At 41.6% G+C, this 26323-nt stretch overlaps 1 protein-coding gene across 2 annotated transcripts in view; it reads right to left on the bottom strand.

The window, feature by feature from the left end:
* Positions 1–26323, bottom strand: part of RAB7A (RAB7A, member RAS oncogene family) — a 60075-nt gene that overhangs the window by 20393 nt on the left and 13359 nt on the right. The window contains exon 2 of one of the 2 annotated variants that reach the window (XM_081097773.1): positions 25602–25745. The gene's annotated coding sequence lies outside the window, so the exon portion shown is untranslated. Of the gene's footprint in view, positions 1–25374; positions 25746–26323 lie in introns of both variants that reach the window. The other variant, XM_081097772.1, reaches the window with a different exon arrangement.

Raw genomic sequence — 26323 nt, 5'->3', positions numbered from 1 at the left:
ATGAGTCCTGTGTTCACCTCTAGAATCTGGAACTCAACACTGAATGTGAGCACCCTAAAAAATGCCATCTTACTCTTTCTGAGAATCCCTAGCTTCAGTCCATTATCCTCAATAGACAATGAAGTACCCAGGAGACTATGAGTAACAAAGTAGCATCCTACTCCTGCCTTTAGCAGAGCTGGGAAAAATAAGTGTTTCTACATAAACAAATAGGTAAGGAAGTAGGTCCACAACAGCCAGGTGTTATTCCTCCATAGCTTGGAAAAACAAAAGTCAAGAATGGGTCTCAGAAAAGCTATTCTTTAGTTTCATCTTTAACCACCTAGCTTCCTTAAGGATAAGGCTAATAGTTCAATCTGCAGTGGGAGTGACTTAATCATGAAATTCTGATCCCAGACTACTGAAATGTTTATCCTGTCTTTGCTATCTATTATTAGCTGTGTGACCTTAGGCAAGTCATGTAATTATCTCTGTTGGGATAGGGACGTAGGAATAACCGTTTTTATGTTCTAAGGATGATGTGAGGCCTGAAGGAGTAAAATGCAAAGGACAGTGACTAAAATATAGTGGCTAATAAATGCTGACTGCTATCATTTTAATGTGTGCAAAATACAGAGATGAATAAATTACAGAGTTAATGAGAGAACCAGATGTCATAGAGAATAGGCAAGGTATTTAAGCTACACTCTGCTGTTTCCAGACGCTTGACTGTCAACTGTTCTCTTTCAACAGGTGATACTATACCAAAGACCACAAACTGAAAGGAAATAAGACCTGACCACAGCTCCACCGAACATGATTAGATAACAAGCACTATGCTACTGAAAAGTGGCATTTTCCATGGCTTCAGAAACATGTGGGAACGGGACTAGACTAGAGGCAATTTACTGTGCACTTAAACCAGACCCCATTACCCATACCTCGAGGTTCAGGCTGTCTCAGTGCCCAAAGCCTCATGCCCATGGCTGATCTATGAAGACCCCTAGAATTTGTCTAGAAAGCTCCCACTTGTGCTAGTTAGAAGGTAGAGTAAGATGAGGGGGAGTTGTGCAAAGCCCATTTCCTCTAGGCTTCCACTATATCTACGTGTGTGGGGGTTTTTTTTGTTTTGTTTCTCCTAACAGAATACATCAGAATATTGCATATCACAATACAGCAAATATCGCAATAAAGGGAGTCACACCGTTTTTTGTTTCCCAATAAATATAAAAGTTGTTCTCAATATACTGTAGTCTAGAAGTGTGCAATAACATTATGTCTAAAAACAATGTATATACCTTGAAAATGTTTTATTGCTAAAAAAAAATCATCATTTGAGCCTTCAGTGAGTCATAATCATTTTGCTGATGGAAGGTTGTTCCTCAATGTTGATGGCTGATGACTGATCAGGGTGGCAGTTGCTGAAGGCTGGGGTAGCTGTGGCAATTTCTTAAAATAGGACAATAATGAAATTTGCTGCATTGATTCTTTTTTTTTTTTTAATAGTAAAGGTGGAACAAGTACAGACTCCACGTGTGGAGAGGGAAAGATTCCCACAGAATGGACTCCCACGCAGGGAGGGGGAAAGGGTCCCCGATTGACTCTTCCTTTCATGAATGATTTCTCTGTAGCATGCGATGGTGTTTGGTAGTATTTTACCCACAGTAGAACTTCTTTCAAAATTGGGGTCAGTCCTCTCAAACCCTGCCACTGCTTTATCAACTAAGTGTATGTAATACTCTAAACCCTTTGTTTAGTTCAACACTCCACAGCATCTTCACCAGGAGTACATTCCATCTCAAGAAACCACTTTTCTTGCTGATCCATAAGAAGAAACTCTCATTCATTCAAGTTTTATCATGAAGTTGCAGAATTCAGTCCCACTTTCAGGCTCCAATGTAATTCTAGCTCTCTTGCTGCTTCCACCACATTTACAGTTACTTCCTGGACTGGGTGGGGTCTTGAACCCCTCAAAGTCATCCATGAGGGTTGGAATCAGCTTCTTCCAAATTCCAGTTAATGTTGATATTTTGACTCTTCTTATGAATCATGAATGTTCTTAATGAAATCTAGAATGGTGACTCCTTTCCAGAAGGTTTTCAATTTCCTTTGCTCATATCCACCAGAAGAATCACTCACTAAGACTTGTAAGTTAAAATTACTCCTTGGTCCATGTGCTGCAGAATGGATGATATGTTAGCAGACATGAAAATAACATTAATCTCTTGGGTGACCAGCTGCATTGTTAATGAGCAGTAATATTTAGAAAGCAATCTTTTTTTTCTTTTTTTTTTCTGAACAGTAGGTCTCAACACTGGGCTTAAAGTATTCATTCAGTAAACTATGTTGCAAACAGATGTGCAGTCATCCAGGTTTTTTTGTTCCATTTATAGAAGACAGGCAGAGTACATTTAGCATAATTCTTAAGGGCCCTAGGATTTTTGCAAGTTTAAGTGGGCACTAGCTTCAAATTTACGTCATCAGTTGCATTAACCCCCAACAACAGTCAGGCTATCCTTTGAAGCCAGGCATTGACTTTTCTTGCTATGAAGGTCCTAGATGGTATCTTCTTCTAATATAAGACTGTTTCATCTGCAGTGAAAATCTGTTTAGTGTAGCCACCTTCATTATTTTAGCTACATCTTCTGGATAACTTGCTGCAGCTTCTACATCAGCACTGTCTGCTTCACCTTGCACTTCTATGTTATAGAAACGGCTTCTTTCCTTAAACCTCACTGACAAACCTCTGCTGGCTTCAAACTTTTCTTGTGCAGTTTCCTCACCTCTTTCAGTCTTTATAGACTTGTTCTGAATTAGTCTTTGTCTTTTAAAAAATATATAGTTTTTTATTTATTTCAGAGAGGAAGGGAGAGGGAGAGAGAGATTTCATTGATACGCTGCCTCCTGCACAACCCCCATTGGGGATCGAGCATGCAACTGTGGCATGTGCCCTGACTGGGAATTGAACCGTGACCTCCTGGTTCATAGGTTGACACTCAACCATTGAGCCATACCGGCTGGGCTAGACTTTGTCTTAAGGGTATGTTGCAGCTGGTTTAATCTTCCAACCAGACCACTAAAACTTTTGCCACATCAGCAATAAGTCTGTTTTGTCTTCTTATCATTCTTGCGGTCACTGGAATACCACTTTTAATCTTCAAGAACTTTTTCTTTGTTTGCATTCACAACTTGGCTAACTGGCGCAAGAAGGCGAACTTTTGACCTATCTCAGCTTTCAAACATGCCTTCCTCGCTGAGCTTAATCATTTCTAGCTTTTGATTAAAAGTAGGAGACATGTGACACTTCTTTTATTTGAACACTTAGAGGCCATTGTAGAATTATTAATTGGCTAATTTCAATACTGTTGTATCTTGGGGAATAGGGAGGCCCAAGGAGAGGGAAAGGTGGGGGGATGACTGGTTGCGGAGTAGTAAGAACACACACAATGTTTACCGATTACATTCACCGTCTTATTTACATGGGCACATTTTTGGTACCCCACCCCAAACAATTACAATATTAACATCACAGATCACTATAACAAATATATTAGTAATGAACAATTTTGAAATATTGAGAGAATTATCAAAATTAACAGAGACATGAAATAAATGTCAGGAAAATGGCGCCAATAGATTTGCTCAAAACATGTTTACCATAAACCTTAAATTTATAACAAACAAACAAACATTCCCTCCCCCAAATATCTGCAAAGCACTATAAAGAGGTATGAGTTTACATTCCAAACTACCAGTTAAACTATCATCTTCCTCCCCAGGGACTGTCTTGACCAAGGTTTAAGGGTCTCATCCCAAGGTCTGGTATCACATTTTGGACTAGAGATCAGAATATCACACTTGTAGCAAATTTCAAATCCAAAGAAGGGTAAATTAAGGGAAAGGATAAGTAGAAGATAAGAAACTTTACAAAGAAATTCTTGAAGAATATTTAAGAAAGTCATTAATTTTGAGGATGGGAAAAGGGATTTCTATAACTTGGTTTAGTGAGTTTCACTGGTGTACTCAGTATCCTATATAATAAAAGAGAAACATGTAAAGTGACCATCCCTCCACTATGCCATCAGCCAATCAGGAGTGAGTATGCAAATTAACCTGCAAAAAACGGTGGATTAATTTGCATATACAGGCGCCAGGTGGAGAGCAGAGCAGGAGAGCCGGAGGCTTGGGAGGACATGGCTCCCTCGATCGCTCCCCCAAGCCACCGGGCGGAGAGCAGAGCGGGAGAGCCTGTAGAGAGTGGAGCAGCTTGGGGAACTTGGCTCCCCAAGCCACCAGATGGAGAGCAGAGAGGGAGAGCTGGCGGCTTGGAGGACTTGGCAGAGTGGGAGGCTGTGGGACGGAGACAGAGCAGGAAGGGAAAACCAAGAACGCGGGAGCACCAGGAATTCTGGGAATAGTAGTTCTGGTGGCAGCCACAGGACCTGAAGTGAAAGCCCAGAGCACAGGGAGCACCAGAAATGCTGGGAATCGTAGTTCTGGTGGCAGATGGATCTCCTAGACCAGCCGTGGGCAAACTACGGCCCGCGGGCCGGATCCGGCCTGTTTGAAATGAATAAAACTAAAAAAAAAAAAAAAAAAAAAAAAAGACCGTACCCTTCTATGTAATGATGTTTACTTTGAATTTATATTAGTTCACACAAACACTCCATCCATGCTTTTGTTCCGGCCCTCCGGTCCAGTTTAAGAACCCATTGTGGCCCTTGAGTCAAAAAGTTTGCCCACCCCTGCACTAGAGCAAAGTGAGCCTGGAGCAAGTTACTGTTGCGGTGGGGGATGGAGAGAAGCAAAGATGAGAGACATAAGTAAAATCAGAGTGTCTAGGAAAAATTAAAGGGAAGATATCCTAAAACTTCCAGGAAATCTCCAATGAAGCAAAGAAAAAAAAAATGCCTCTATTATTCTGTGAGCAACAAACCAAACTGGGTTGGGGTCTCAGACAATTCGCTCATATGATTGCAGACAGACAGAAACTCCCGGATTGGAGAGGGCTCTCCTGAGGGCTCCCAGATTGGAGAGGGTACAGGTCGGGCTGAGGGATCCACCCCAGTGCATGAATCTTCGTGCACCAGGCCCCTAGTTATTTAATAATATCAGAAAGCAAGCAAGCAGGAAACAAGCTCCCTAGTCCTGCAGGACAGATTTCAGGTTTGTTTCCTTTTATCTTTTTGCTCACATAGGTTGCAGGCTTACTGTGTGGCCATCTTGTCAGGCTGATCCTCTTGGGCAGCAGAGGCGCCTTTCCTCGTCTGCAAGCCTCAGTCAGAGTAATCCAGAAACTACCTGAGGATGCAGGGCAGAAGTCTCTTAAGTCCCCACTATTGCCGTTGCAAAGCCTCAGCATGCAATCTGGTATTTTATTTCTCCCACGTTTTCACTTAGGGCTTGCTAAATATTTGGGGGTTGTTGCAAATGGTATTCAATAGTTGATCCAAAGAAATCACACATCTGGTTTCACTAGGATATAAATGGTTTTAAACTGGTAAAGGTTAAGAGCTATGTTTTTGTACTTAATGCTCTCCAGGATCAAGAATGGGACACTTGCCCTAAGCGATTTGGCTCAGTGGATAGAGCGTCGGCCTGCGCACTCAAGGGTCCCAGGTTCGATTCTGGTCAAGGGCATGTACCTTGGTTGCGGGCACATCCCCAGTCAGGGGTGTGCAGGAGGCAGCTGATTGAGGTTTCTCTCATCGATGTTTCTAACTCTCTATCCCTCTCCCTTCCTCTCTGTAAAAAATCAATAAAATATATTTTTTAAAAAATGGGACACTTGTTTTTAGAAAAAAAGCTAAGAAAAAAACAAACAAAACTTGTATACAACCTTTGCCACAAGAAGCTCCCAAGCCACAGTCATTAAAATCTCCACTGGTAGTTTTTGCTTTCTGTAACCCATCTCCATCACCATCTTCAAAGGATTTCTGAATACTGTAATTACTTTTTTAAAAAATATATATTTTATTGATTTTTTTACAGAGAGGAAGGGAGAGAGATAGAGAGTAAGAAACATCAATCAGCTGCCTCCTGCACACTCCCTACTGGGTACATGCCCTTGACCGGAATCGAATCTGGGACCCCTGAGTCCGCAGGCCGACGCTCTATCCATTGAGCCAAACTGGTTAGGGCTGTAATTACTTTTTAAAAATGTATAGAAATTTGTCATTGGAAACCAGTTCCCTAATACATAGACAACTTATTTTTACAGGAGAAAATGAATCAGGCAGAGCAGAATAAGTTGTTATATACAAGGTCCCTGACCCCAGTTCCTTTGAAATGAACATTTTAGGTAACATTAATCTGGTTATATACAAGCATCTTCTAAAACCTTTCTAAAATAAGGTATATTCAGAACACATTTTTTTTCTTCTGCTATCAAACCAAACCTCATCAGTGTGCTTTAGAAAGAATTCCCTACAAGAACAAACACTGACAGTATTCCATATGCTGAATTGATTCTTTCCCTCAAGTACATTTCTTGTGTAATAAATCAAAACGTAGAGTTTCTCTCCACTGCCTGGAGTTATCATCACTTTTCTCATCTCTGAAGCAAAGAAGTCAAATATGACCATATAGACAGACGCAATAAAGAAACACCAAGCAGGTAAAAGGTCAGGGAAAATACCTTTCAAGGGTCTGGGCTGGGCAGGGTTAGTGAGGGCAGAAAAGGCGTGACAGACAATGTAAAGGGATGTGTGTGTGTGTAGGCTAAGAACAAGACTGGTGTGGGAAAAAGAGCAGGGAAGAGTAGAAAGTTGGGGGTCAGTGGGCCATTTCAAAGCCTGAATTTCTGTAAGTTGAACAATTTTGCATGGTGATCAGAAACATACAATAACTAGGCTTAAGTGGAGGTGAAGTCATAAAGATAACAGTGTAAAATGTAGGGAATTAAACTGAACCAGGAGTTTATTAGATTCAAGGGCACAAACCAATTAAGGTAGAGCTGGAATTACCAGGTGTCAGTGCAGGCGCAGTAGTTAACCATGCTGTTCTGAAATACTACCAGCTCTCACAGCAGAAAGGATTCTGATTCACCAGGGCTAGGGAGCAGGTTCCATTAGGCATTTTTAAAACTTCCCTCTGGCCCTGACGGGTTTGGCTCAGTGGATAGAGCGTCGGCCTGCGAACTTAAGGGTCCCAGGTTTGATTCCGGTCAAGGGCATGTACCTCGGTTGCGGGCACGTCCCCAGTGGGGAGTGTGCAGGAGGCAGCTGATCGATGTTTCTCTCTCATTGATGTTTCTAACTCTCTATCCCTCTTGCTTCCTCTCTGTAAAAAATCAATAAAATATATTTAAAAAAAATAGTTCCCTCTGGTGACTGAGGCAATAATCACTGTTCTGATTTACATGTGTGTCTGATACAAAATTGTAATGATGACACTACATATCTGAGTAAATGTTAAAGATTCAATAAGACTGGGACAGCTAAACCAACTGATTTTCTATAGGCTATTAACATTTTTGCTTGCTTGGTGTTTCCAAGTTGCCTACCTATGAACAGTTAGATCTTTCTTTTTTTATATATTAAAAAATGTTTATGTTGACATTGCAGACTTTCCCCATTTCCCCACCTCCTCTACCCCCTCGCCCCAAGTCCCCCTCCCTTGGCCTTCACCATACTATTGTCCACGTCCATGGGACATACATTTATGTTAACTATCTTCCTTATCTACCCCTCTCCCCTCTGGCACCCTCCAATCTGTTCCATGTATCAGTATTTCTTTATTTTTTAAAAAAATTACAAAGTTTCTCCCTGAGATTTCCAGTAACTATGACACCATACACAGTTATTACACTATTACTGACTATATTCCCTGTGCTGTACTTGACATCCATGTGAACTAAATCTTAACCAAAAAGATGACTTTGGCCCTGCCAGCATGGCTCAGTGGTTGAGTGTTGACCTATGAATCAGGAGGTCAGGGTTCGATTCCCAGTCAGGGCACATGCCTGGGTTGTGGGCTCGATCCCCAGTGTGGGGCATGCAGGAGGTAGGAGGCAGCCGATCAATGATCCTCTCTCATCATTGATGTTATTCTCATCCTCTCTCTCTCCCCCCCTGAAATCAATTAAAAAATATATTAAAAAAAGAAGACTTTTATACTGCCCTGTCCCCCATTCACCACCTCCAATGAAAGTACTGAATTGTAGAAAATTCAGGTAAGTACAAAGGAATGAAAAAAAAAAAAAAGCCACTCACAATTCCATCTCCTAGGAACAATCACTATTAGCATCAAGGTATAGGTCTTTACAGGTTTCCTGCAAATGGTTGAGGTTATACTGTTTATAACTTTGCAGTATGTTTTTTTTTCTACATTAAATATCTTCTTCCCATGCTATTAGGGTTGAGATTGCACGATATTTCAGCATATGGATAATTACACTCCTTTCCTTGTTATTAAGCACTCAGTTGCTTTTTAAAAAAAAAAAATTTTATTGATTTTTTTACAGAGAGGAAGGGAGAAGGATTCAGAGTTAGAAACATCGATGAGAGAGAAACATCGATCAGCTGCCTCCTGCACACTCCCCACTGGGGACGTGCCCACAACCAAGGTATATGCCCTTGACCGGAAATGAACCTGGGATCCTTGAGTCCACAGGCTGACGCTCTATCCACTGAGCCAAACCAGTTAGGGCAGTTGCTTTTAATTTGATGAAATGAATCTATGCATATAATCTCACAAATGTATTATTATGCAGGTAAACAGTATGAATATTTTGAGGATTCTTAAAATATACTGACAAATTATTTCCAGAATAAATAATTTTCCCTATCAGCAATAAATCAGTATTTTCATTTCACCATACCCCAACTATCATGAGCACAGATCATTATTAATCATACACAGATATACCTCAGAGACCATGTGAGTTCAATTACAGACCACTGCAATAAAGCAAGTGTCTCAATAAAGTGAGTCAATCTTTTTGCTAGTATAGGATCTTGCTTTCAATGTGTAAAAACACACAGATCTGTAAGGCACAATAACACGAGGTATACCTGCAGCTAGAAATGAGGATCAACTGGTTCCATAGATTAATAGAGTCAAACATTTTTAAAAAAATATATCTTATTGATTTCAGAGAGGGAGAGGGAGAGATAGAAACATCAATGATGACAGAGTATCGTGAATCGGCTGCCACTGGGGATCATTCATTTAACAGATGAGAAAACAGAAGTTCATAGGTAGTCATTGGGTTTATAAAAATATTCAGATGTAAGATTGGAGCCCAGGGCTAATTACAATGACCCTCATATTAGCCAATACAATGAGCTGATCACCAAGATAAAAAGGCGTTTCAGCCTTAGCTGGTTTTGCTCAGTGGTTAGTGTTGGCCTGAGGAATGAAGGGTCAAGGGTTCAATTCCAGTCAAGGGCACATACCTTGTCCTAGCTAGCCAGTTTGGCAAAGTGGATAGAGTATCGGCCTGCGGACTGAAGGGTCCCAGGTTCGATTATGGTCAAGGGCACATGCCCGGGTTGCGGGCTCAATCCCCAGTAGTGGGTGTGCAGGAAGCAGCTATCAATGATTCTCTCATCATTGATGTTTTTTATTTCCCTTACCCTTCCTCTCTGAAATCAATAAAAAAAAAATAAAAAAAAAAAATATATATATATATAAATAAATAAAATGCATTTACAAGGATCCAGTGAAAGGTAAGAATAATACAAGCTAAAGCAGCCAGGAAAAGCTTTAAAATGAGCTGGTGATACCTGAGTCAGTTAAGAAATGAAAGGAACTGGCAGAAACCACGCTGACGGGAGCAGGGAATAAAGCATAGTATGGAAAAGGTAAGTAAAGCATTTCAGGGCAAATGGGATGTACATCAAAAGAAGATCAAAGCAAGGAAGACAAGTTAGAGAACACCGAGTTCTGTGGACAGATGTTAAAAAGAGACAAAAGCCCAAAACGGAGTCACTTGTACTAAACCCCACGTCACCAAACCAAGAATTAATGCCTGACTTAATTACAGTTTTAGCTTCCTTCAGCAATAGAATCTCAAACTAGTCAATCTGGAATTACCTGTTCAGAACTAGGAGGTAATCTGCTTGACAGACCCCTGCTATCCCGTAAGGGAAGGTTACCTTACCACCAATAATCCACTTCACTAGTTAACTTCCCTGTCTCGCCCCCTCCTCCCTATAAAAGTCTTTTATTTTGTATAGCTCTTAAGTGCTCCTTTCTATCTGCTAATGAGATGCTGCCTGATTCCTGACAAATTGAATCCAGACAGTAATATCTTTAAAATTTTTTAGTTGATTTTTTTTTAACACAGGGAAAGAATAGGACCTAAGCTTACTTCATGCAAAGGATATTTCAAGTCGCATAAACTGAGCTTATCACATTTATCCTTTAAAAGAAATGGATTTCAGCCCTGGCTGGTTTGGCTCAGTGGATAGAGCTTCTGCCTGTGGACTGAAGGGTCCCGGGTTCAATTCCAGTCAAGGGCACATGCCCAGGTTGCGGGCCTGATCCCCAGTAGGAGATGTGCAGGAGGCAGCTGATCAATGATTCACTCTCATCATTATTGTTTCTATCTCTCTCTCCCTCTCCCTTCCTCCCTGAAATCAATCAAAATACATAAAAAAAAAATAAAAGAAATGGATTTCAGCAAGGATGTACCTGGAGAGCATTATGTTAAGTGAAATAAGCCAGTCAGAGAAAGATAAGTATCACATGATCTCACTCATTTGTGGAATATAAAGAACTTAAACTGGTAAATAAAAACAGATCCAGAGACACAGAATCATCGAACAGACTGTCAAACCTCAGAGGGACGGCAGGGGCGGGGGAGGGGTGGGAGGGAAGAGAGATCAACCAAAGAACTTATGTGCACATAAGCATAAACAATGGATATAGACACTGGGGGGGAGGGGGGAGGCTGGGAGAGGACAATGGGGAGAAAAGGGGACATATATAATACTTTCAACAATAAAAAAAAATACTGAAGAAAAGAAAATGGATTTCTATGGAATACTATGCAGCAGTAAAAAAGAATCTCTTACTCTTTGAGACAGCACGGAGGGACCTGGAAAGTATCATACTAAATGAAATAAGTCAGTCAGAGAAAGATAAGTATCACATGATCTCACTCATACGTGGAATCTAAGTAACAAAATAAGCTGATGAACGGAGTGGATCCAGAGAAACAGAAGCATGGAACAGAGTGCAGAATCTCAGAGGGAAGGGGGGTGGGAAGTAATCAAACAAGAACCTTGTATGCATACATATGTGACCCATGGCCTCCGACAATGGGGTGATGAGGGCCTGGGGCAGGTTGGAGGCAAGCTGGGGGGGAAAAGGGGGACATATGTAATACTTTCAACAATAAAGAATTATTTTAAAATAAATAAAAGAAATGGATTTCTTAGGATAGGAAAGTGATTTATCAGTGATGATGGGTAGCTTGGTATCTTTTTTAGCATTTTAAGTATCAGCCAACTAAAACAAAAATTAAAAATATTTTACACTAACTGTGGGGGGAAGCACCCCCCCCCCCACGCACCAGTTATTACCTATTAAAGCAAACCAATATAAAACTAGCACCATTTCCCCAAATATTTCCAACTCTGCTGTCCAAGTCCATAGTAGAATCACACTTTTTTTTAAATTTTGTTTTATTGCTTAAAGTATTACAAAGAGTATTACATATGTCTCCTTTTTTTTCTCCCCTTGACCTTCCCCTGGCCTCCCCCCCCCCCCCCCCGTGTCTTGTGTCCATTGGTTATGCTTATATGCATGCATACAAGTCCTTCGGTTGATCTCTTACTCCCCCCCCCCAACCCTCCCCAGCCTTCCTGCTGTAGTTTGACAGTCTGCTCGATGTTGCTCTGCCTCTGTATCTATTTTTGTTCATCAGTTTATAATGGTCTTAATTATCCATAAATGAGTGAGATCATGTGGTATTTTTCTTTCATTGACTGGCTTATTTCACTTAGCATAATGCTCTCCAGTTCCATCCATGCTGTTGCAAATGGTAAGAATTCCTTCTTTTTTACAGCAGCATAGTATTCCATCGTGTAGATGTACCACGGTTTTCTAATCCATTCATCTGCTGATGGGCACTTAGGCTCTTTCCAGATCTTAGCTATGGTAAATTGTGCTATGAACATAGGGATGCATATATCCTTTCTAATTGGTGTTTCTGTTTTCTTGGGATATATTCCTAGAAGTGGGATCACTGGGTCAAATGGGAGTTCCATTTTTAACTTTTTGAGGAAACTCCATACTGTCTTCCATAGTGGCTGCACCAGTCTGCATTCCCACCAGCTGTGCACGAGTGTTCCTTTTTCTCCACATCCTCTCCAGCACTTGTCGTTTGCTGATTTGTTGATGATAGCCATTCTGACAGGTGTGCGATGGTACCTCATTGTTGTTTTGATTTGCATTTCTCGGATATTAGTGACTTTGAGCATGTTTTCATGTCTCTTGGCTTTCTTAGGGCAATTTTCAAAACTGTCCCAAGAATGTCCTCTTTTGAAAAGTGTCTATTTAGGTCCTTTGCCCATTTTTTGATTGGATTGCTTATCTTCCTTTTGTTAAGTTGTATGAGTTCCCTATAAATGTTGGAGATTAAATTCTTATTGGTGATAACATTGGAGAATCACACTTCTTAGTCTCTTGTGCAATGTGACTCATTCTGTCCAGTGAGTTGTAAGCAGAAGTGACATGTCATTTCTGGGCTAGGACATTCAACTGTAGGACTAAGACTCTACAATAGTTTGTTGTTGCTGTTTTTCACTTTGTCAAGAGAGCCAGCGATATTCCATATTATGGCTGCTCCTTCAGCTGGAGTAGGAATGATGCAGAGCCCCCTGGAAACCCATGCTGAACATGCTGCATGAGCAGCAAATAAACCTATGTTGTTTCCAGCCATTTTAAGAGTATTTGTTGCTAAGGAATAACCTAGCATATTCAGTCTGATAATGCTTGAAAATTCACTAGCTGGAAATTTACATTTCAAAAGAAACGGAATAGTCAAAGCATCCTTCTTTTTTAAAAAACAAAACACACACAAAAAAACCTAAACAAAAAAAAACACGCCCTTAAATAAAACTAAATAATAAAATTTACATAGAAGATACTATTCTTGCTATTTTCACCACTATTAAGGTTAAAGAAACCTGCCCACTGAGAATACCGAGTGTGAGCGCCGGTCCCAAGACTCTATGGCATTAAGCATGTCCTTTCAGGCCATTTTCTCATCTGAAAAAAGATGGTGGTAACTTTAATTCTGTTGTTTGAACTCTGGAACGAAGCTTAAACAAGGTAACAGTTGAGCCCTATAAAATGTAAAGACATTGTGTGTGTGTGCATATATATATACATATATGTATGTGTATATACACACACACACACACACACACTTTGTTTCAGGTATCACATTCGTCTAGGGAGGGAAAATACTAAAGCAACTTTCATAAAGAATCAAGTTCCTTGGGAGGGAATTCTTGTTAAGAGGATTATGCAGTCCAGGTCAATAGATTGAATGTGATATTCCCACTGTTTTCTAGCTTTTCAAATGCCGGTACCAAACCAAGAGCTAAGAGCCTTTTTTTATTATTAATATATTTTATTGATTTTTTACAGAGAGGAAGGGAGAGGGATAGATAGATAGAAACATCGATGAGAGAGAAACAGCGATCAGCTGCCTCCTGCACACTCCCTACTGGGGATGTGCCTGCAACCAAGGTACATGCCCTTGACCAGAATCGAACCTTTCAGTCCGCAGGTCGACGCTCTATCCACTGAGCCAAACTGGTTAGGGTGAGCTAAGAGTCTTTTAATAAGAGACCAGGGCCCATTTCCCTTCTTTTTGGTATGGCAGACTGGAAAGCAGATAGCTAGTAAAACAGACAGATACACATAACTATTATAACAAAGCTTTTGATATCAACCCTAGATCATCTCAGGCATTTACCCAGTAAAACAAATTGCCCTTAAATTGCCAAGATGAGCCCACAATGGAAGGACTGGTTAAAGGAAAACCAAATTATCTTCCACCATCCTATCTCCTGAACCAGCTCCCACCCTTTAACCTGTGTTAAAGGCACTGCTGAGGAAGCAAATCTTTGAAGGTTTAAGCATAATATTTGCACTTCAGGCCTGATCCCACCAATCTAAATGTGTGCTGCTTTAGACAAATTATAACAAACATCAAAGCTATTCCTCATCCATAATTTGGATACCAAATCTTATCCTATTCTAGCATCATCCAGTGAAAATATCACTTTGGCTGATACTTTCTTTTTTAAGATTTTTTTATTGATTTTTAGAGAGAGAGAGGAAGGGATAGAGAGAAACATCAATATGATAGTAAACACTGATTAGCTGCCTCCTGCACAACCCCTGCTGGGGATCAAGCTTGCAACCTGGACATGTGCCCTGACAAGGAATCAAACTGGCAACCTTTGGGTGCATGGGATGATGCCCAACCAACTGAGCCACACCAGCCAGGGCTTGGCTGATACTTTTAAACATAAACTGTTCAACATGGCAATGAAGTGCCTATCTTCCCCTCTGCCCCTCTCCAATCTGCCCCCCATAAATATAGTCATTCACAAATTGGAAATACTGCAGTCCCTTCATCTGCCTTACCATTTCCCTATCTCCATTCATGTGCTATGCCTTCCCTACAGCTGTAATGGCTTTCCCAAGTCTTCCCTCCATATTCATTTATCCAAGAATCCACTGAGCACCCACTTAATCTGGCCACTGATCACCTCTAGCATTTTAAACTATTTTTATGACTCTCATCTGCCTTGTTTTCACAATTATTCCTAAACCTCCAGTCCTTTTTGTTTTATACTTCCCATAGCTGCCAGCAGTGTTTTCTTATAGCATACAATAAAAATCTGTCAAATGAAAACAGAATACCTAGTTTATCATTCAGGAAAGCAATACATATTAATTAGTGGCTTAAAAGCATAACTGACATGCTACAAATAGTAACTTATTATGCAAAGTTAGAGCTGGAAAATATCTTCTAAGTTGACTGAGTAAGATCCATCCTAGAATAATGACTTCTCCCTGCCCTCAAGGAAGTTAGGGTGGGGAAGAGGCAAAGTCTTGTAATAACATTCCACCCAAACTAAACTCTTAAGTAGATGTACAAACCTCAAGATCACTCAGCCAGAAGGCTATTTATCAAATACCAACTAATATCTAAATTATCAGTCAGGACATGCAAAAGAGAACTACTTCTAGCATGTATGTTAGGAATACATATTGTAAGGACTCGTGTCAAACTAAAGAAGAGCTTGAATGAAGCACTATCTACTATGGATAGGTTCATAACCCACAGATGATATTTTGATGCCAATTCTACCACTGGGAATGGATCCAGATTATAAAAGCAAAAACTAATCCACAAGGATAACTATGAAGAGCCAACTGCTCACTAGTCTGAAGCCATTCTGCTTTTCTAGTCCCAATGGATTTATGAAGCATTTACAGTGAAGTGAAACCTCGGTTCTCTAACTTAATTCATTCTGGAAGGCTATTCGAGAAGCAATATGTTAGAGAACCAAATCATTTTTATCCATTAGAAATAATATAAATTGAATTAATTCATTCCAGACACCCAAATGATTCCTTGTTTTAACCTTTCTTACATAGTACATGTCTAATGTACTGTTTAATCTACTAAAAACCCCCACTGCTTTTCTTAATTTATCAAACCATCCCCTACTAGCCTTAAATTAATCACTTTCAGCACTCGTTCCAGGGGTATCTTTCAAGAGGTAAATATGCAGCATTTTCGCATTTACACATATCACTGCCTTCAAAATGCTGTCACAGCCTAACTTTTATTAAAATAATTTTTTAAATTGATTTCAGAAAGAGAGAGTGAGAGAGAGAAAAGTCAATGATGAGAGGGAATCATCGATCCGCTACCTCCTGCATACCTCCTACTGGGGTTTGAGCCCACAAACCAGGCATGTGCCCTAACTACAGTAGGAATCAAACCGTGACACCTCCTGGTTCATAGGCCGATGCTCAATCACTCAGCAACACCAGCAGGGCAAAGGTTAACCTCCTTTTGTTTACCCAAATCAACAACAATTTTTCTACTTCTTCAGTTGCCTGTGAACATTGTTTCAGGAGCACTTTCACACTTTAGCAACATCAGCACTCTATGTATTTAAATTTTTTTTTTAATCCTCACCTGAGTATATTTTTTCCATTGCTTTTCAGAAAGTAGAAGGGAGAGGGGGAGAAAAAGAAAGAGAGAGAGGAAGAGAGAGAGACATCAATGTGAGAGAGACGCATGGACTAGCTGTCTCCAGCAGATATGAAACCCAGGTATGTGCCCTTGACTGGGAATCGAACCTGCAACCCTTCAGTGTACAGGACAACACTCTAACCACACTGGCCAGGGCAACATCAGCACTCTTTATGGACTCTTTATGTTTTTAAATTGTGCTAATCGTCCATTTTGCTAGCAACAAAAGCCAAAAAACACAAAAATATTCACAGCACAATTTCCTGAGATGTTAACAAGGCAAGGTTTAGCAGTAACCTGACTCACACTCCTGCATTCTCTCTTTTGTTTGTGGCCTAAGAGACACTTTTTGTCATGCTGATATATCCACATGAAAGGGTTGTCAGGTCAAGAACCCAATTTGTTCCACAACCAAGACATTTTTTACATGAACCACTTGGTCGAGAACTGAATTGTTGAAGATGGGAGATGTTCAAGAACCAAGGTTTGGCTGTTCTCTCAAACTATGACAAATTTTGCTACAAAACAATCTCTCCATCCTCTGAAGGATTGCCTACGCTGGTACTGAATGGAGCCATAAAGAAGCAGGCTCATACCAGAAGAGCAAAAATAAGAGACTAAAAATAAAATAATAGATGTTAGCAAAGATGTGGAACATACAGAACTCCCATACACTGCTGGCAGGAGTGTAAGTTGGTACAACTTTGGAAGACTGGCAGTAACTACCAAAGTGTAATAGGCTGAACTGTGGCTCCCCAATTCATATGTTGAAGTCCTAACCCCAACACTTCAGAACATGACTGTATTTGGAGATAGGGCCTTTAGAGGAGAAAGGTTAAATGAGGTTATGAGGGTGGGCCCTAATCAATATGACTAATCTATAATAATAAAAGCATAATATGCAAATCAACCGACGATCAAACAGAATGACCTTCCGGATGACCACACTATGACACGCACTGGCGCCAGGCCAGCCAAGGCGGGTGCCATGTGATTTTGGGGGAGAAGGGGCGATCTCCACAATTGCCCCAAGATTGCCCCGCAGAGGAAGGTCCAGGCCACAGGCCGATGGGGCGATCAATCGAGGGGCTCCGCGGAACTGGGGAACCTGGGGTGTGTGGAAGCACCAGGCAAAGGTGGGTGCGGGAGGGCTGCAAGAGCTGGGGCTGCAAAGCCAGCAGCCGGGGGAAGGAAGGCCTACGCTTGCATGAATTTCGTGCATTGGGCCTTCAGTGTCCTTATAAGAAAGAGAGGTTAGAACACAGACATGTACAGAAGAAAGACCATATGAAAACATCAGTAGAAGGTGGTTATCTGCAAGCGAAAAAGAGACGCTTCTAAAGAAACCAACCCTGCTGACTCCTTGATCGTGAGCTTCTAGCCTCCAGAATTAAGAAAAAATAAATTCCTGTTGTTTAAGTTATCCAGGCTGTGGTATCTGTTAAAGCAGCCTAGCAAAAGAATACAGATACATACTCTAAAACTCAGCCTTCCACTCTTCTGTATCAACTCAATGGAAATGTGTACTCATACAGCTTTATTTGCAACAGCCATAAACTATACCCTACACAAATGCCCATCAATAAGTTAAAAATAGCCTGGCTAGTGTAGCTCAGTAGTTAGGCATCGACCTATGAACTAGTAGGTCACGGTTAGATTCCTGGTCAGGGCACATGCCTGGGTTGTGGGCTCAATCCCCAGTGGGGGGCGTGCAGGAGGCAGTCAATCAATGATTCTCTCTCATCATAGATGTTTCTGTCTCTCTCCTGCTCCCTCCCGCTCTTAAAAGAAAAAAAAAAAAGGAGTTAATAAATACATTCTAGTATTTCACATAATGGAATACTACTGAGCAATGAAAATGGAATTGCTACTACACAGAACACAATATCTTGAAAACAATACTGAGTCATAGAAACCAGATGCAGAATAGTACATAGTGTATGATTCCATGTATACAAAAGCTCAAATCAGACAAAATTAAGTGTTAAAAATCATCAGACTCATTACCCTGAGAGGAGGGAATGATAATGACTTGAAGGAGGCACAAGGGAATTTCTGAGTTTATGGAAATTTTCAACTTCACTTATTTGTGCACTTTTCCATGTGTATGGTTCTACTTCAAATACTAAATGACAAATTACTAAAAATTAAGGGCAACACGCTACTTGTCCAGTGTTACCATGGCAAATAAACCTTATTCTGCAATGGGATGCATCATTAGGCTCTTTACCTACTGCCATTAAACATTTGAAAAATATAGTCTTATGATCCCCAGGAGATAATTTCCAGCTTCTCATCTCTGAGTGTTATTATAAGTCCCGCAGAGCCCTAACCGGTTTGGCTCAGGGGATAGAGCATCGGCCTGCGGACTCAAGGGTCCCGGGTTCGATTCCGGTCAAGGGCATGTACCTTGGTTGCGGGAACATCCCCAGTGGGGAGTGTGCAGGAGGCAGCTGATCGATGTTCCTCTCTCATCGATGTTTCTAACTCTCTATCCCTCTCCCTTCCTCTCTGTAAAAAAATCAATAAAATATATTAAAAAAAAAAAAAAAAGAAGTCCCGCAGGTCAAAGAATCCAAGAGTGTTCAGTCCCCTCCTCAGTTAAATTCTCACACCATATTTTGTATTCAATTTTATAAAGGAAGTAATGTATTAAGGTATATATTCATAGAAAGAAAATAACCAGTTAACACCTTGGTCTTCCTCTAGGTCAGGGGTGGGGAACCTTTATTCTGCCAAGGGCCATTATAACATCATTCACGGGCCATACAAAATTATCAACTTAAAAATTAGCCTGCTATATTTGATCAAACATTTAATTAACTCACCCCTACTGCCTTGGCAGAGCCAGACATTCCCCACCCCTGCTCTAGGTATTGAATTTAATTTTTTCTTCTTTTTACTTCTGTATATTCCTAGCTTCCCTCCCCCATAAGAACTGATAGATTTAATAATCAGCGAAAGAGAAATGCCATTTAAGTAAAATTATGGGAGAAAGATACATTTTTATAAGCAGGCAAATGCTGAGGCCTTTATGGTAATCATGTATAATCAAAAAGACAGGATGGTGCTTCAGGAAGGTCTATGTTTCAATAGACCTAGATTAGCATTCTGGGTAGCTAGGACACCTGAGCACTCAGCCTCAGTTATCTCAGACAGAAAATACAGAAATGGCTACCTCTCTAAGCCTACACAGTTGCTGGGAGCATTAAATGAAATCCTATGCAAATTGTAAGCACTACACAAATATTAGAAAGCATTAAAAAATAAATACTGTGTAGGAAGATTTCTACAAAACATTAATGGTCTTTAACAAACCATCAGAGGATTTAACACCTTTAGTACCGCTCATGAGCTTTCTCGTGTTTCGCGCACCATCTGTTAAGGACCGCTCACGAGTTTTCTCGTTTTTCACGCGCCATCTGTTATGGACCTTAGATGTCAACACGCTGTCTTGTCCACATCGAATGAAGCGATCTCATTGGTGGAAACCGTGCAGGTCAATCTACGAAAAACTATATAATTGCACGAACCCATAAAGCATTGCAGTTACATTGTATTTTGGTCATTTGAATAGTCTTCGTCTTCAAGTTCCTGGCGCTTTTAGAAATGCGCTCTCTCAGAAAAAGGAAGGAAACCAATGAAACTGATACACTTCCTTTCATGTTGTTCCATTCTAAGGAAAACGAAGAAATGGACAAAAAAAGTAGTGCTGTACCTTATAAACTGTGGACTTTTCAATTCATTTAGAGTGTGCAACGTCCTCAATCCACAAGCAAAAATGAAGTATAAACAGTTTCTGCTATCGGTGGCGAGAGACTGGATAACAGATGACAATAATGAAGGCTCTCCGGAACCAGAGACAAATCTGTCCAGCCCTTCTCCTGGGGGTGCAAGGAGAGCACCTTGTAAAGACCCACCCAAAAGCTTGTCAGGTGATATGAAGCACCATGAACCTATGTGTATTCCAGCGAGTGGAAAGAGAAAATTTCCTACGAGAGCCTGCAGAGTGTGTGCCGCCCATGGAAAAAGGAGCGAATCTAGATACTTATGTAAATTTTGTTTGGTCCCTCTTCATAGAGGAAAATGTTTTACGCAGTACCATACGTTAAAAAAGTACTAGGAACTTTTAATTGTTTAAGTAAATAAAAATGTTATAATTATTGAAAAACAACACCTAACGTGCATTATGATCTGTAGTTATGATGATTTAAATAACATGCAGTTTGGCCAAAAACGTGCGGTCCCTGGCGTATGTCTTAGAGATTTCTATGAGGTACGCAATGTGTTAAGAGCGGCACTTAACCTGCTACTCAGATGACCCAAAGTTACTTCAGGGATTCCCAGATCTGCAGGTGCACAGAGAATTGTTGGTAGACTGATTAAATACCATATGTAACAGGCACTATTTTTAAAGTCTATGTTGCTACGGCTGGGTTTTTTGAAAATTCACAGTAGCTTTGACATGTATATTCAAGTAACTCAAACTAAAAGGTTTGTCATATGGAAATAAAACTTTTTAATTAAAATTGCATAGAAAGACTGGAGACCAATGACATAACTATTTACTTACAATGCAATTTTTTAAAAAATTAAAAATTTTTTTCAATTACAAGCTTCCATCCAATATTATTCTGCATTAATTTCAAATGTACCACAATGTAATTGTTAAAGGATTCCTGAACTGAGCTGGATAACTCCAGGAAAGTAGTAGTAAGAAGCAAGGCATCTTTACTTGAAAGAGAAGGGGAAACAGAGTGAGCCAGCCGCTCCTTCACTGTGTCTGGCAGCAGTCACACAAGTGCATTTGAGAACCAAGCAAGTTACAGAATTCCTAACACTGCCCAGTGCAGAGGCCTCCCTTAATATGCGTCCTCAGATTTGTTCTGTACTGACATAAAGCAGACCTAGGCGACCAGGAAATGGACAACAGAATCAGTCAGACTGATATCCACGGCAGTGATGACATCACCTAAACAGGGAGCCATAGGCAAGGCTTAAGGTCCCCTGCATCGAGTACTGTATCTTCAGGCAAATGAACAAGGTCAATACTGTATGTCAATACTGTATGTCAACATCCAAGCTCTCTTTCTTCCCCCAAAAGACATTTTGCAAGTAGCTATTCTTAAATTTGATTTTGAAATCAGACTGGAGTACTAAAATTGAAACTAGTCAGAAACACTGCTAAAAAGCCTGTTCTGATTTCATCTACCACATCACTTTTACCCAATCACCGTGAGAAGTTTTAAAAAACAAATGCAAACTATTTTTTCTATGTATAATGCATATGTGGAGGAAAAATGGCAGAAAACTGAAAGAAAATGTGAGAGTAAATAACTGAAAATACAGAAATATTGCAGAATGTTGCTGCACTAAACTGCAGACAAACATAGAGATCTATTAGATGGCATTAATAGATAAGTGTTTAATAACACATAGGAATGGATGCCTGGAATACATGGCAATGTTACATGGGAGATTAAGAGTCAGCAGAAAGTCAGTAGGTACAAAATGGGGTGGAAGGGAATAGTTAACTTTTAAAGCTTCAGTCTCCTTTAGAGAATGGCGTCAGTACCAAAGGGGAACCACTCTTTAGTCTTACTCAGGGAGGACTCCTCTCCTTACTTCCCTGGAAGACCTTACCTGTAACTCCCAGTCCAATATCTGGTCAAATCTTTCTTAGCTATGTGTGTTGAATTATATAAATGGAATACCAGACAATTTATCACAGCAATAATGGTAAATATGTCAAATCTCAGAGAGGAACAGTACCTAAGACAATTGTCACACATGTGTGGTTTGGAGTCTGGGTTTGCTACATTTTTGCACATAAAGGCTAATATCAAATCAAATGTTAGGGCAGAAAATGTTATTAGTGCAGATGTCTTTAGAAATTTATTCAAAGCTAATCAAAAATCAAAACCTTTTTGAATCACTTGGTTGTGGGGTCGGGAATTGAGTTCAAAGACACACTTTTATTATAAAGCAATGCTTTTTAATTATAGGGGTTTGGGGGCTTAGACCCAGTTGTTGCAAAGCTAAATAAAAATAAAAATGTTGCCTCAAGTGGTTGCTAACGATTATCTGGAGGAATATACTAAAAACAAAACAAAACAAAACAAAACAAAAACATTTTTAGTACCTTCTCCTACATTCCACCTTTCTGTTTGTTTACTCTGCAGTTCTATAAATGCAACTCAGATCCCCTTTTAATGAAGAGGGAGCCAACACAGTTTTGGGAGATGGGTAGCATAGATTTTATCTAGGATGATGCTGGTACTGTGGCTGGTAGGCACTACATTAAACTTTCCTCATCAGCTGAAGAAGAAAAATCCAGCATGCCAAATGTGTCTTTGTTCTAAGGGCACTGCAACAGCTAGCATTTGCAGCGTTAAATGGCAGGACATGAACTCCCTCCCATCAGAGCAAAAGGAGAAACAAGCTTATTGTTGAAGGCTATTCTTCAAAAAACATGATCGCTGAAACCGGTTTGGCTCAGTGGATAGAGCGTCGGCTTGCGGACTGAGGGGTCCGGGGTTCGATACCGGTCAAGGGCATGTACCTGGGTTGCAGGCACATCCCCAGTAGGAGATGTGCAGGAGGCAGCTGATCGATGTTTCTCTCTCATCGATGTTTCTGACTCTCTATCTCTCTCCCTTCCTCTCTGTAAAAAATCAATAAAATATATTTTAAAAAAACAAAACAAAACAAAAAAACATGATCAATTAGAAACCATAATATTCTCTTCCATACTCTCTTAAAAAGCAAACCATACAAATGCTGTTAAATTAACAAAGCCTTCAAGTTAGCCAAAACACTGGATTACTATGGATTTACTCGCAGAGATAAGAAACAACTCCTCTTTCCAAAAGCCTCAAGTTCTACAGCCAAGCCATTCCACAACAATATGCTTGGCCATGATCACTCGCCATTTTTTATTTCCTTGAGGACAGGAACAATGCCTGTCTCCCTGAGTCAATATCCAGCAATGCCTGATACATGGCAGATACTCAAAACATTTGATGACTAAATGAAAAGGTGCTTATCATACTCTCCTCTAAACGTAACATATTACTTAAGGCTACCATACTTATTACTCACTTTAAATATATTAGGCTGGGTAGCAAAGTTACAAAAAAAAATAAGAAAGAGCCCAGCTGGTGTGGCTCAATGGTTGAGCATTGATCTATGAACCAGGAGACCCCGGTTCGATTCCCAGTCAGGGCACATGCCCCGGCAGTGGCTCAATCCCCAGTGTGGAGCGTGCAGGAGGCAACCAATCAATGACTCTCTCTCATCATTGATGTTTCTATATATTCCTCCCTCTCCCTTTCTCTCTGAAATCAATAAAAATATACTTTTTAAAAAAAGAAATTAGAATTGTAATACTAAGCTTGAGTTTGGACAGTATCTTCAGATGTACTCACATCTTGGCCCTGGCTGGGTAGCTGAGATGGTTAGAGCACTGTCCCGATATGCCAAGGTTGCAGATTGGACCCCTGGTCAGGGTACATACAAAATCAACCAATAAATGCATAAATAAATGGAAGAACAAATCACTGCTTCTCTCTCTCTCTAAAAATCAATAAATAAAAATTACAAAAAAAGAAATACAACTCCCTTTCCAGTTCTTAGACTTAAATCTGAACAAACTCTCCCAAGTCTGAAGAGAGAAACACTAATAGGGGGCTATTATTCCACGGATGAGCAGTCATACAGCTAATAAGCTGCTTAAGTCACAAGCAAGAGACAAGAGCCTATTCTTTTGGAATCCAAAGAGAAGATACAGTTATTTTCAACAAGAAAGAACCTACTGGCTATACACAACGTACTAAGGTTTTAAGAAAGGTTGACATGGCAGGATAGCCAGGCCTACTTCATTTGACAGAAGATTTAGGTAACCAAAATTTACAAACTCAATTCAGTACTGTGTTAGAATTCTAGAGCTCCTAATTTACTGGCATCACACTACAAAAAGATGTGTTAAAAGTCACAACTGAAAACAAGAGTATTTTACGGCTTTGGGGTAGAACTAATTTTACCAAAGGAGGGTTTCAAATGACATCACTAGAAAAGAAAGGCGACAGAGAGGGAGACAGGCAGATACCAGGTGGCAGAAGATAAATCACAAGCTTCAGGGTCACCTGGAAGCACTGTACCCACAGGCCGAGAGCAGTGCTCTGGCGTCTGCCTGCCTGCGCTTGAATCTCTGCTCCGTAACTTAGCAGCTGTGTGACCTTAGACAAAAGACACCCTCTCTGTTCTCTGATTTCCCTATCTACAATGGGCACAATAACGGTACTTTATAATGGCTGCTCTGAGAAGTAAAGATTATCTCTGCAACGACCTTGCCATGCTGCGCAGCATAGTATAAGTAGTCAAATGTTTGCTAGGATTATTCTCCATTTTCCCACTTTGAGGAACCATTATGCAGCAAGACGGCCGCCGACGCGCGGTTGTAATTCACACACAGCTCTTCAGCCAACCACCATCTTTCCCCCAGTAAGTTTGACAACTTCTTTCAGGGTTTACTGTAACATGTTTATGATAAAAAGTTCCCTGCCTCCCAGAGCCAGAGGCGTGTCACATGTATACAAGTGTTTGAGGCGAGCCCAGTGCATGTGACCTGACTCACTGCCTGTATTCAGGGGACCTCACGCACCGAAGAGTCAGGGCCTGTTCGACCGAAGAGACAGAAAAGTGGCTCACACCTGGGCGATTTCACCAATGCCCGCGCCGATGGTGGCGACTAGGTCCCCAGCCGACACAACAGCTGGGGATCGGCTCCGACACCCTCCCGATCGCCGCTCCAAGGAACGCAACCGGCGCGTCCCACCGCCGCACAGGGCTCCCAGTGCCTGGCGGCCACCAAGTCAGGAAACCTTCCCGGGGCTCCAGTCTGGACGCGACCAGTAAACAAGGCGTCCGTGACCGCCGGCCAGGGGTCGGCCAGCCGGCCAGAGGTCACAGCCAGCAACCTCTGACCTCTCCCAGGCCGGGCCTGCTGCGGGGGCCTGAGCGACGCGGCCTCCCCGCGCCAAGCGCCGGCTGGACCCAGAGCTGCCCAAGAAAAGGATGACGCGAGGCCTTGGCGACTGAGGGGCTAAGGAGGGGGATGGGGCCGGGCAGCCGGCCGGGCTGGGCCCGCGGCTTACCTCGGCCGCTCCGCTGGGCGCTCCGAGCCGGGCGTGTCACAAGGGCTCCCGCCGAGAAGGAGGTGCAAGGGAGGACGGGGACGGAGCAGTCCAAGTTCCAATTCCCGCAGACCCTTCGGCGATCTCCCCAGACTCCAGCACCAATACAGCCGCCGCCTAGGGCTTTAAGGCCAAGACTCCGGCTCCGCTCCCACTTCCGCCACCGCCGCCGCCCCGAGCGGAAGTACCTGTCACGAGGCGCTCGACGTCAAGGGTGCGGGGAAGGAGCCCCGCCTCGACCTTGCGTCACGCTCTGGCAGCCTCCGGCCTGGGCCTGGGTCACGTGGGACAAACATGTCTGCTCCCGGTGGTTATCGCCATCTTTGAGGCTCCTGCAAGGGAAAGGACGGCGCCATGTTAAATCCAGACGCCTGTTTAAGCCATCCTCTAGTTCCCCCGGAATAATGAATGCGGGGGGCGGGGCAGGGCGGGGGGAGGGGTGTGTGCACGAAGAAGTAGGGTGGAAACGGGGATAAACTGGACCTTCCATTAGTGTCCCTTTCCCCAAAGGCACTGGTCAGCCCAACAAGTAATCCTGTGTGCCCAGAGCTAATCATGATCCAAGTTTGCTCTAGGAAAGGCTTTCCCAGGGAGAAATCTGTGAGTAGTGGGAGACAAGACGGTGGTTATTTCACGAATTGATAGCAGGGTGAGGAAGAGCATCCATGTCTACAGTACTGAGCCCCCACTATACACCCACACTACACTTTCGGGGTCTCCATTTCTCCTTACTTGAACCACTGGAGGGAAGATTATTTTCACCGTTTTGCAAATAGGGAACGGAAACCCAGCACAGGTCTCTTGATCTAGCTCACACGGTAAGTGGTAGTACAGGGATTTCAACCAAGTATGTGTTGTACTGTGATAAATTGCACTCCTGGAATCGTTGTTAAAGAATAGTCCCTATTGT

The sequence above is a fragment of the Myotis nattereri genome (genome assembly GCF_964212035.1).
Source record: "Myotis nattereri genome assembly, chromosome: 8".
NCBI classification, from domain to species: domain Eukaryota; kingdom Metazoa; phylum Chordata; class Mammalia; order Chiroptera; family Vespertilionidae; genus Myotis; species Myotis nattereri.
Note: the sequence above shows the minus strand (reverse complement) of the source record. Positions and strands in the feature narration are given on the sequence as shown.